The 11,702-nt window shown below is 42.2% G+C and overlaps 1 protein-coding gene across 1 annotated transcript in view; it reads right to left on the minus strand.

Annotated features, from left to right (window-relative positions):
- Positions 1–7,947, minus strand: part of st6gal2a (ST6 beta-galactosamide alpha-2,6-sialyltranferase 2a) — a 56,888-nt gene extending 48,941 nt beyond the window's left edge. Inside the window, exon 1 of the mRNA XM_080786537.1 lies at positions 7,797–7,947. The gene's annotated coding sequence lies outside the window, so the exon portion shown is untranslated. The remainder of the gene's footprint in view (positions 1–7,796) is intronic.
- Between the last annotated feature and the right edge of the window lie 3,755 nt (positions 7,948–11,702).

Here is an 11,702-nt window from a genome sequence, read left to right on the forward strand (position 1 = left end):
CAATTTCCCCATGGACCACCTGCAGGCCTAATTATGCCGTGGCGTGGACCATAGACAGTAGTCTCGTGAAAACAGTGGGATGCATAGCAACTTAAGTGTTACCAAAGCACTAATCTTGACCCAACACAACAGTGGTCCCCAAGTTGATTTAGTCAGGGTGGTTGTCCTCGTTCACAATCAGTTGAAAACCCCTGCTAATGAGTATCTATTTGTACAGTAACAGGAGTCTCCACGTCTCTCCAGCTGTTTAGTAAACAGAAAATCACACTTGTGTGAAGTGAGCGGTGCCTTTTGTTCTATCACGACGATGATGTATGATAATAACGTCATCATAAATCAGCCAATCAAAGTAATCGATTCCATGACGGAGGGACGGAAGCGCGCCCGCGCCCGCACACACACACACACGAAAGCCACAAAAAAAAAACATATGTACTCACATCACAGGATACAGATTAAACAAGTTAAATTGGAAATCGGAAGTGATGACACAAAGAAACGAGCAGACAAAAAGAAGAACTGAAACACTATAAATTTGAAGCTGATAAATGGGTCCTGGAGACCCCCTGTTACTGAACGAACACTCTATACAGCAATGATTACTATCAGAAGTGCTTTAACCTTTTAACAAAAAACATTTGTTTTAAGAACATACCTTTAAGACTGACAGCCTTTAATGAAGAGGCCATGGTCACCACGTGGACATAAAAATGTTCAAAGTAAACGTGCATAAGTCTGCAATCTCCAAGACCAATAAGGGTAATCCAGTGTAGCGATACTCAAACTCAGGCTTGCGGGCCACTTCCGGCCTGCGGCGCAATTTTGACTGGCCCACCTGCCCATGTGCTTAAAGGACAACTTTAGTTTTTTTTTCAACCAAGGTTCATGTTTTAGGATGTGTTATGTTTTTTCATTTGCTGCTTTCTTTCGTTTGAAGGATTTTAGCTGTTTTGTACAGGGGAGCGGTCGGGGGCATTCGAGCATGGTGCTAAATATGTATTTTTTTGCAAAATATTATGGAGATTTTTTTTTCTTTTTTTGTTGCACCACTTAAAAATACATATTTAGCCCCATGCTCGAATGCCCCCGCCTCCTGTCAAAAACAGCTAAAATCCCTAAAACGAAAGAAAGCAGCCGTTTCTCTAATAACAACCTAAAACATGAACCTTGGTTTAGGCTTGGGCAATATATCGATATTACCGTTTATCGCGATATTTGAAATCAATATCGGAAATATCGTGGAGTATATAAATAATATCGAATACCGATAATACCCAATATCTTAATTTTAGCGTCATGAAAATATGGATTTTTTTTTAAATAAACATCTACATTACTGTATGTGTGTGTCTGTGTGATGAATTTACAAGTATTTCATTTTAAACAACTATAATTTGCCTAATAACTTAGTGTCCATGCATTGACTGGCACTGACGCTGAATTACTGCTGTTTGGCAGCATTTCGGGTTCCAGCCAAATTAAAAAGGCTGATAATCGATAATACCGATAATCGCGATATTATTCACGGTATCAATACCGATATCAAAAAATCAATATCGCCCAAGCCTACCTTGGTTGAAAAAAACTAAAGTTGTCCTTTAATGTCCTCAATGTCACGGCTCCAACAAGCTTTAAACTGAGCAGATTGAACCTTCGGTTACAGAGATAATGGCCAAAACATCTTGAAAACGGCCATTGAAATCACAGATGTTCGTGTAAAATGAAACTAAATGGACGCTCTCACAAGAGTTAAATTATTATTAAACATCTGCATTACTTAATTTACAAGAAGTCTACACAATTAGAGATTGTAAAATAATAGTTATTTTTTTTATCAATGTTTGCCTGTTATCCGTGGCTCAAATACTAAATAAATAATTGGCCTCGATATGAAAAAGGTTGAAAACCACTGCATTATGCGCAAATAATGCAAAAGAAATAGAGGCGTTATCGAGTGCCAGACTCATTTTATCAGCCGGCCCCTGGCCCCTTGCCAATCTTGTAATGTGGCCCACAGGTTCGGCTATTTGAGTATCCCTGAAGCAGAGTGAAAATCGAATCCTTAATTGAACAGCATACTAAAACTGTTTGCCACGGTCTAAATTGAATGGCAATAACATCTAATGTGAGACCTAACCCTCCTGGGATAGGACAGGACAGGACATGGAGACACCAAAGTTGAAACAAACTCAGTTGGGAACAGTGGAATTGACATGACCTTCAAAGCACCACATATATTCTGATAAATAACACAGGGCAGCAGTTGTTAATGGCTAGCCGCAGCAGCACACAGAGCTTGCTTGAATAGGATGCCAACAGCAAGGTCCTGTGAAGGAAATGCTGAATTATTACATCTCCTATTATGGCCCATAAATACAGCTGGAAGTACTGACACCCCAGTGGGGCAGTACTTGACGTGAGGAAGTGAATGGAGTCCACTTAGAGGACAGTTTGTCATCCATTCCCTTCCTTGGAGGTTCTTTGGAGACAGTGATTGGATGAGTGCATATACAGACAAACTTCAAAGACAACTGCAGTGACCTCAGTCCTGTAGTTTTCGGACTACAAACAAATGCTTGCCAAATGTAGAAAATGTATGCTGCTTAAATGTCACTTTGGTTATTATTTGTGTGTAGCACAAGAAATGCGGAAAAGTCTTAAAACTGCAATCTAATAATTGAATATGTATTTCACGTACTGTATCACATTTCAGCAGTAGTGGCTAGGCTAGAGCTACCTAGTAAAGTGTGGGGGGTTAAGTTGCCCTTTTAGATTTAAGACACAGGGACACCAAATGACATCATTGACATTTGGTACAGGATCTACATTTCTCAGAGAGCAGGGAGACCACCTCCATATACTACAGATGTGCAGATTTACTTTGACATCTACCATACCACATTTAACCCATTCTGACCGGGCACCCATTTTGGTGTTGGCATCATGTTATGCTTTAGCTATTGAAAAATAGCAGATCTACAAGCTCGTAGCGCGCCACCGAGTGGCGCGCTACGAGCTTGTAGGTCTGCTATTTTTGAAAAATCGAAGAGCGACTGACATTTTTAGAATCTGATCTCAGGTCAGAATGGGTTAATCAGACCAGTGTGTGTCCAGTGGAAACCTCGTATGAATCTGATCTCAGGTCAGAATGGGTTAAAAGAATGTCGTGGATTGCAGCTTTAAGGTGCCACAAAGAAGCAGGGGATTGAAGGCAACGGCATGACCTTTAAGAGGAAACTAAAAATACAAACAGTCATACATACTAACATGTGTGCCAAAATACCTGAACCTAACCCATTTTATTTTTGGGGAGAAACCTGATTCATGTAGAATGTGTCATGCACCTTGTCAAAACATGATAATCTAAATGGGATAAAGCCGTCTTTGACTACCCAGAGAGCAAAACGTAAGCTCTTGAGACATTGTCAGATGGCTTAACCTGCCTGTGATCTGTCTAAGCTATGGACAGTGACACCTACTCCTAAGCTCGAAATCAGCCAACATGACAGACTATACCTAACACTGAACCTCTTAAACATCTCATATGCCGGTCCAACACCAAACATAAGGAGCGCAGTGCAATAAGTCAGCACAACCACATCCTCCTGGAGTGTCTTAAGTGACATTCTCAGGAAGTTTATAACCTAAACCTGGTGTAGCACTAGCAGGCTAATTACCTCTGACTTCCATGTGTTTCTCATGCAGCGTTCCGTCCTCTGCTGTGCCCGCAGACACAGCCAGGAGTGAGGAGCACAGCTGGTCTTGATGACTCCAGTGCTGCTCTTGAAGGCTGAGCTCATATAACTGCTGCTCTGCTCTGTTAGCCTGCATCTGAAATTACACCTTCACCTTCCCAAGGCAGAGTGCCCTGCCCCATGCAATCATTCATTACTTTCTATAATATGTCCATACCCAAGCAGATGAAATGAAATTCTAGCTCTAACCAATAGTAAATGTAAGTCCGCTTTTTAAAATGATTAAAAGAAAGCTGAACATGATAAGGTAACCATGAACCCTGCAATCTCTCAAAGAGGCAGTGGCGTGGTGGTGGATGCTTTAGAAGTGCTGCTACGGAATGCAACCATTATGTCACATGATGTGTCTCCACAGAACACAGACTCAGTATGCCTCTAGTCTATACACAGTATAGTCTAACTGGGGTCATTGTGGCAGGGCTAGGTGAAGAAATATTACATATGATTGTGCACATATAACATAAACAATGCAGCCCTCACAACCACCACACACACACACACACACACACATGTAGACATTCTACACAGCCAGACAGAGTAGGCTGGATTCACTCTAATAAAACTACAGGTGCAGAGACGCATTAGTGCCAGTGTGGCAGATGTGCAATGTGAGCCCTCCTGCTTTTAACAGTAAAGTGGGCAAAGGATCATTTTCTTATATAGGAGCCACACAGTGGAACGACCGCGAAACCAATCTGAGGTCTTTTAAACAGCAGACAAAGGCATGTCTATTGTAAAAAGGTTCCCCTATAGACTGTCATTAATGTAGGATAGATAAGGGAGCACGTGCTTCGTTATGTATTGTACTGTATATGTTGCCGTCATACGTTTTGTATTGTAATGTATCTTTTGAGTGGTGCCAAACCGCTCCAATGACTGGCTATGTGTGTATTGTCGTCAACGACCATCAAGCTGGTCACAGACACACAACCTCCCCTCTGCAGTGCTCTAACTCATTGGTTTTCAACCCTTTTCATATCAAGGACCATTATTGTCTCCACCAGGCCGAAGGCATGGGGAGAGAGTATGTATGTTTTGCACTCCGTTCTGTGTGTGTGTGTGTGTGTGTGTGTGTGTGTGTGTGTGTCCTTCCTTCCTTGCTTCCGTTCGTCCGTCCTTCCCCTAATCAGCCTCACGGTGGCGATATAACAGGCCAATTCCTGTTTTTAGCTATAACTGCATCGATCTGTATACAACTTATGTATGCGCACTCCCTAGAGGCCATGGAAAAACATTGTCCCTGCATCCCTCCACATCTGCCGGTTATAGCGCCACCATGAGACCGATTTCTGCAAAACACATTGCTTATGTTAGTTGCACAGATTTCATCCAAATCTCACGCAAAAAAAAGACGAGTCCGTTGGATTTCTCAGATTCTACACTGATTGGATAAGATTGCCTTCCAAAGTTTTCAGGAGTGGCCCGTTTCGTTCAAAATGCTGCACATGTCCTGTTCATCCAGAATTATATCCTCAGAGATGCTATGAGTGATCTGGCTCTGCATTTCCTCAACAAAATGAAGAAAATTGTTGCAAAAAACTAAAACTAAAAAACATGTTTATATTACTCCTAAACATTTTGCCAAACATCTCACACAGTCCTATCCTCCTGGTGGAGACCTGTGCCCAGAAGGGAACTTTTCTAGTTTATTCTGCATTTGAGCCACGGACCACCATTTGATGACATTTAGCCTCTCAGACCCAAAACTTATACAAGATATTTTGTTATCGTTCAAGATTTTGGCCACAATTCCATGCTGTATTAATTGTTTTTAGGAGAGATAACAGGCAAACGTTGATCAAAATAACAATGAATTATTCTACTAATTCTTGTAAATAATTTAACTCTTGAGAGCGTACAATTTCATTTTACGCTCTCAAGAGTTAAAGATCTATAAGGGTCCATTTGGTTACCAACTCTCCATCATTCAGCTGGGGACCACCTGGAACCCACCACTGGTGGTCCCCGGACCACTGGTTGAAAACCACTGCTCTAACTGAAAGTGACTGGAGTCAGTATCCTTTCTATCCAAAAGCACTTGAATATATGACGGAATATGATTAAGGATTATGGCAAGCTCACATTTCATATCACAGACACCATAAAAATTCACTAGGAAAAAAAAGAAAAAGAAAGCAGACCCCCTGGCTATATACGCCGCGGACCATACTTTGAGAACCGGAGGTTATTCCTGGGTTCACCCAGGAGTCAGCCCAGCCTCTTATCCAGACATCAGTCATGTCAAAACATGACTATTGTAACGCCCTCCTTACTGGCCTATTTGTTTTAAGTGTCTCCAACTGATCCAAAATTCTGCAGCTTGGCTAGTTTTCAACTAGCAAAAATGCTCACGTCACTGACTCCCCTTCTCCACTTCCTCCATTGGCTCCCGGTTGCTGTCCGCACAGAGTACAAGACTCTGATGCTGGCATTAACCAAAGGTATGGCACCCCCATATCTTGCAAGTCTGATCGGACCCTACAAAACCCTCCCGTATACGCCAAGATCAGCCGAGGGCCGGCAGTACCTTTGTTAAAAACGCCGGGAAAAACGCTCCACATGTCCCAAACTCTTCTCCCTTCTAACTCCAAAACTATGGAATGCACTTCCCATTGCAATACATCATCACAAACAAACAAACAAACAAACAAACAGGTACACAGACATTGCTGGATGTAGGAGTGGTTGCACCACTCAAAAATAGAGAACATTCTCCACACGGTCGCACTCAAACATAAAGAAAGACACATGCAATGCAGAAGAATAGCATAGGGTACCATGGCATGGTGTACTGTCATGTTTTAGTTACGCCTCCATTTGTCAATGTATCAATGAGTGTCAGTTCCTGTCCTCCTATAACCCACTCCTCTTGAAGGTTTAAGTTATTATTTTAACATTACTTTTTCTTTATGTCATGATATGATAATGCTACTGTCTAACTAACACATTGTTCTGTTCCATCTCCTTAAAAAAAAGGGAAAAAATGTTCTTGTCAAGGTTGCACTTTTTAAAAATGGTCTTCCTCAAATTGCAGAAACACTTGCTTCCTAATCAACTTCCCTAGTATGGTGATTTCAATATCATATATCTCCAGAAATAGAGTCGATTCCAGTATCAAAAGTAACGGCGTATGAATGTATAGATTCACAGTGTACCGGTGAATTCATTTTACGCAGCAATATTAAACTTCCAAAACAACAAATAACTTTCTGGCCACAAATCATCGTTTGATAACAGAACACCAGTGAGTGAGTGACCAGTGACCACCAATTTATTATAATATCTCACACTGTCTCTCTCACACACACACACACACACACACACACACACACACTTGCTGGCTGTGATTTAGGCACATTATGAGGCTGTATAGCATGGGATTTGGGTAAGATGGAAAAAATTACGATAACTGGGACCGTCTGTACATAGTTTCCTAGATTGTAGAAATGTAGTAGGCTATAGCTTCCCTCCTGTCCCATGCAGTGATCATGCGCTGTTGGCTAAAGTCATGTTTATAGGTAACCTATTAAAAAGCACAGATTTCCAAGATATAGGCAGCAAGCAACGGCCTTGAAAGTGGTCTTCTAGCTTTGACCATGATACAATATTGCTAATTCAAATGTGTTAAACTGCTTGTCGGCATTATTAATTGCTCGTCTGTTTCACTAATCAGCATGCCTTTTCCAATTTCCACCAATATAACTGATGGCTTTGAACCCCATACCGCAGCGAGATGCATGGCCAATCGAAATTGATCGGACAATACAATATAGCCTAACCTTAATAATCACAATAATCTTGAAGTTATATTATTTCGGTTAACGTCTTGTTTGTATTAATATTATTAAAACCTATAATTAATTTCAACACGTATGGAGAAAATAAATACATCGTTGTGGCACTCATCATCATCACCCCCTTTGCTCCTATAATGTCCTGGACACTGTTCTGTTCGCACAAAGCAAAGCGCCCTGCTGAAGCGTGAGGTTCAGATGCAGATCTGCTTGGGGAAAATCCTGCAGAAGGCGAACAACGCCTTACCTAAAAGATGTCCCCGTCTCCATCGCACGCTATTCGGTAGTCCATGGTCATCTCTTTATTATTCTTCTCCTCGTTGCAGAAACGGCGTGCGAGTCGCACGCCTCCGGTTTTCAATTCAAAGCGCACACCATTCAGTAGCACCGTCTCTGTGTTGTCTGTCTGTCACATTGTTGCTGCTAGCCGTTTCTCCTTGCATCCACATCTGAGATGAAGGGGCGGAGCAAAGAGGGCTTTCTTGCTCGTGAGAAACCCGGCCGAGGTGACAGTCAAAGTCAAGACAAAGTAGGTTTACACTTGGATAACAATTTTCACCTACATGATCAATACAAGTGTGTTTAATTGAGATTGACTTGATGATCTTTTGCTTTACTAAAGTCATTATCATCAGGTTAGGTAAACATATTGTGACTGACTGACTGTAGGTCACACCTCAACCTCATGACACACTCCATAATATGGCTATCATTCCATATGTTGATCTGTCCTCATCAAACCCTGTACCTGTACACTCACTCAAGACATGCTCCATATATGGCCAGTGCAGAATTCATGTCATATATGTTATAATGTTGTTAACCCCACCAAACCCTTATAGATCTCCATATGGAGCTGACATATTTTTCTCCCAATTTAAACAAATTATTGTTTTTATGCATTGTGATCTTTGCATGGGAAAAGCCGCCTGCCATGGGAATCTCTGTTCGCATGTTCTTCTTTTTGTCTCCTTATTTGCATGAAACTTGGCTTGTGGACATATCTGGGAAGGACAATGCCCCAGCGATTTATTTTTCGGGTTCTGGACTTGGACAAATTATTTACTTACTATTCAACTTCTGTACATGGATGTATAGCCCGTTCTATATGGTGGATACATGGCCCCATGGGGTTCCGAAACTTTGCTCTGTTCTTTTTTGTGGACTGGAATTAGCAATGACCTCTTTATTACTTTTTTCACTTTTTTTGTATGGACAAATAGCCGGTTTTGTGGGCGATTATTGTGTGCGTGCGTGCAGGCGTGTGTGCATGCGTGCGTGTGGCACGCCCGAGGGGGGGGGTCAAAGGGGGTACTTGACCCCTCAACCCGACCTTTTTTCAATTGCAATTCCAAACATGCGAACATGACCCGCTATAATTACTTCAGGCCTATTTAATCCACTAATAATAAAATGTGCCCATCGTCAGCAAGCGCCTCTAGGCTGTAGAGCGATGTGATCAGTTTTCATGGCACTAATTTGACGGAGATTATCAATCTCTGTCTCGGGCACATGACCGTGCACTTGAACTTGACGGTGATTTACGCCCCGATGGTGTTAATGACTAGCACTAGTCTTTTTTTATGTCCAATATTTGCATTTCAGTTCATAATCATAAAAAAAAGATTACTTTTCAGTATTCCAATTATGAAAAATAGCAAAAAAGCAGATCTACAAGCTCAAAATGCTTTGCACTGCGACACGTTTTGAGCTTGTAGATCAGCTATACCTTTGACTATATGCATTGTGGACCTCTGGAGTGAGTTTGAAATATGTGAAATATAGTGAAATGTAGTTCTTTATAGATCTAGCCTCTTCATTTTTATCTCAAAGTGCACCAGATTGAAGCATTTTCATCGCAAAAAAAGATATCCCTGCCGGGGCAGCGCTATCATTCTAATCTTGCATAGGACCGCCTGAGTCATACAACTGACACTGCCTGCTTGATTTAACAACGCAAAAGGACTTTTCTTTTTTTTAATTCGGCCCCCTCAAAAATCTCAATTGACCCCTCAGTCATTTCATCCTGGCGCCGGGCCTGGTGTGCGGGTGTGCATGCTGGTGTGGGCGTGTGTGTGTGCCGGTGTGTGCGGGCGCGTGTGTGCGGGCGTGTGTGTGCATGCGTGTGCGCGCTGGTGTGGGCATGCGGGCCGGTGTGTGCGGGCGGACGTGTGCGTACAGTATATATGCAGAATGCGGATTGTTGGATTTCCAAGCTGATTGTCATGAAATTGAGAAATATCTGTGTCAATTTAGCAAATTCAGCGTAATAGCGGTTTCCGAAACCTGGTTAGAAAAATGAAAAGGTTATGATGTGGGAATGGAGGGATATGAATTGTACACAATGGACAGGACCAATTCAAAATCTGGGGCTCTAAGATGCAACATGATCCCATCAATGTCAACCACCATTGATGGAATTATGGAATGCATAACCATTGAAATTGGTGTGGCAGATTCTAAAAACATACTGTACAGTATGTTTACTGTGTGTGTGTGTGTGTGTGTGTGTGTGTGTGTGTGTGTGTGTGTGTGTGTGTGTGTGTGTGTGTGTGTGTGCGTGCGTGTGTGCGTGCGTGAGTGAGGGGAGGGTTAGATAGTATGTGTTAGCCTTATTTGTCTAAGCTCACTAATGTACAAAATGTTTGGCCTCTGCTCTGCCTCCAGCATGAGATTCTGTGCCGTGCTGTACAGAGTGATCCGTCAATGCAATGAGGACTGTGTGTTTGTGCGCTGCTCTCTTAATTGCCTCATCAGTAAATGTCAAACGTTCAAATGGCTCTGCCGTCCAGATTTATTTATTCATTTGTGCTTCATCAAGCACTGCTGCTTCATGGTGCAATCACAGTTACACAGGCGAATATGCCCATGAATAATAAATCACAGCACAAAGAGAGCTAGCTACCTGTCTATGGAATATACGACCACTCGGAAATCTACTCTTATTATATTTAGCAATCTGCAACGTGAACGCTCTAACCCTTGCAATTCTGAAGGATACTCATATAGGCTAGTCAGCAGCACACCGGTATACACAGACAGACACACTGTTGAGAAGGTCAACACGGATGCTCAGAATCTATTGTATTAGTAGTAGTAGTAGTTTACTTCCAAACAATCTGACCAATGCATGCATTGCTCACCCACTGAGACACTCACAGCGCTGTTGGTGGCAGCAGATGACTCACACAGCCACACTCAGTCACCAGTGGACCTTTGTCACTCAGCATGTCGGCAGAATTCACTCCCTCGCAGATGACTGAAAGTCGGTGAGTGTGCGTGGGCTGGGGATATCCACTGGCTAATGTGTTATGACTTTTTCACTGAAACGGCTCCTTCAGTTCCCCCCCCCTATATAGTACTGCCTCCTTTCCGATCAGCAGCCGTGCATGCTGGCTGGACACCTGAAACAGGTGCTTATCATCTCATCCAGTTATGCCAGAGTCTATGTACAGCACAGAGTAGTGTCCGTCAGCAGCATTTCATATACCACTGCCTTTGGTCTAGGCTTGGATTACAGTGTGATGAGAGAGAAAGAGCACGTTTGAATGAGAAAACTGTGCTTCTTGCATGTGCCGTGCATATGTGCTGATCAAGAGAGTATACTGTGCGTGTATAGCAATGTGAATTTCCTTATTTTTTTCCCCCCATCCTTTGACTGATCACAACAGCTGCCACATACTGTATATGAACAGTATGTCATTCCTTTCTGTACCATCAAAAACCCTGCTATGTGACTTTTGTATAGATTCAAATCATGAAGTCTCCATTCTAGTATAGGGGCTAAACTTGATGGTAAATGGTGCTTTTATATAGTGCCTTTATCCATGGCGCTTTACATAGATTGTGCATTACATTCACCCCATTCACTGTACACGTTCATACACCGATGGCGGCGGAAACCATGCAAGGCACCAACCAGCACATCAGGAGCAATTAGGGGTTCAGTGTCTTGTTCAGTTTATTACACGTTGTGAGTGTGATGCATTGACATGGCCCCTGCTGTTTTCTGTTTACTTTCTTTGTTTTTTTGTTTGTAGGTAGAATCTATCTCCTCTATATGACCTCTCTGCCAGCAAAACTAACGTCACGTTTTCTGTCATCATAATCATCACGCTCCAACAAGGCTTATATTGACTGTGGTTAATCAAAA

This window comes from Protomyctophum bolini (genome assembly GCF_963924005.1).
Source record: "Protomyctophum bolini genome assembly, chromosome: 16".
Lineage (NCBI taxonomy): Eukaryota > Metazoa > Chordata > Actinopteri > Myctophiformes > Myctophidae > Protomyctophum > Protomyctophum bolini.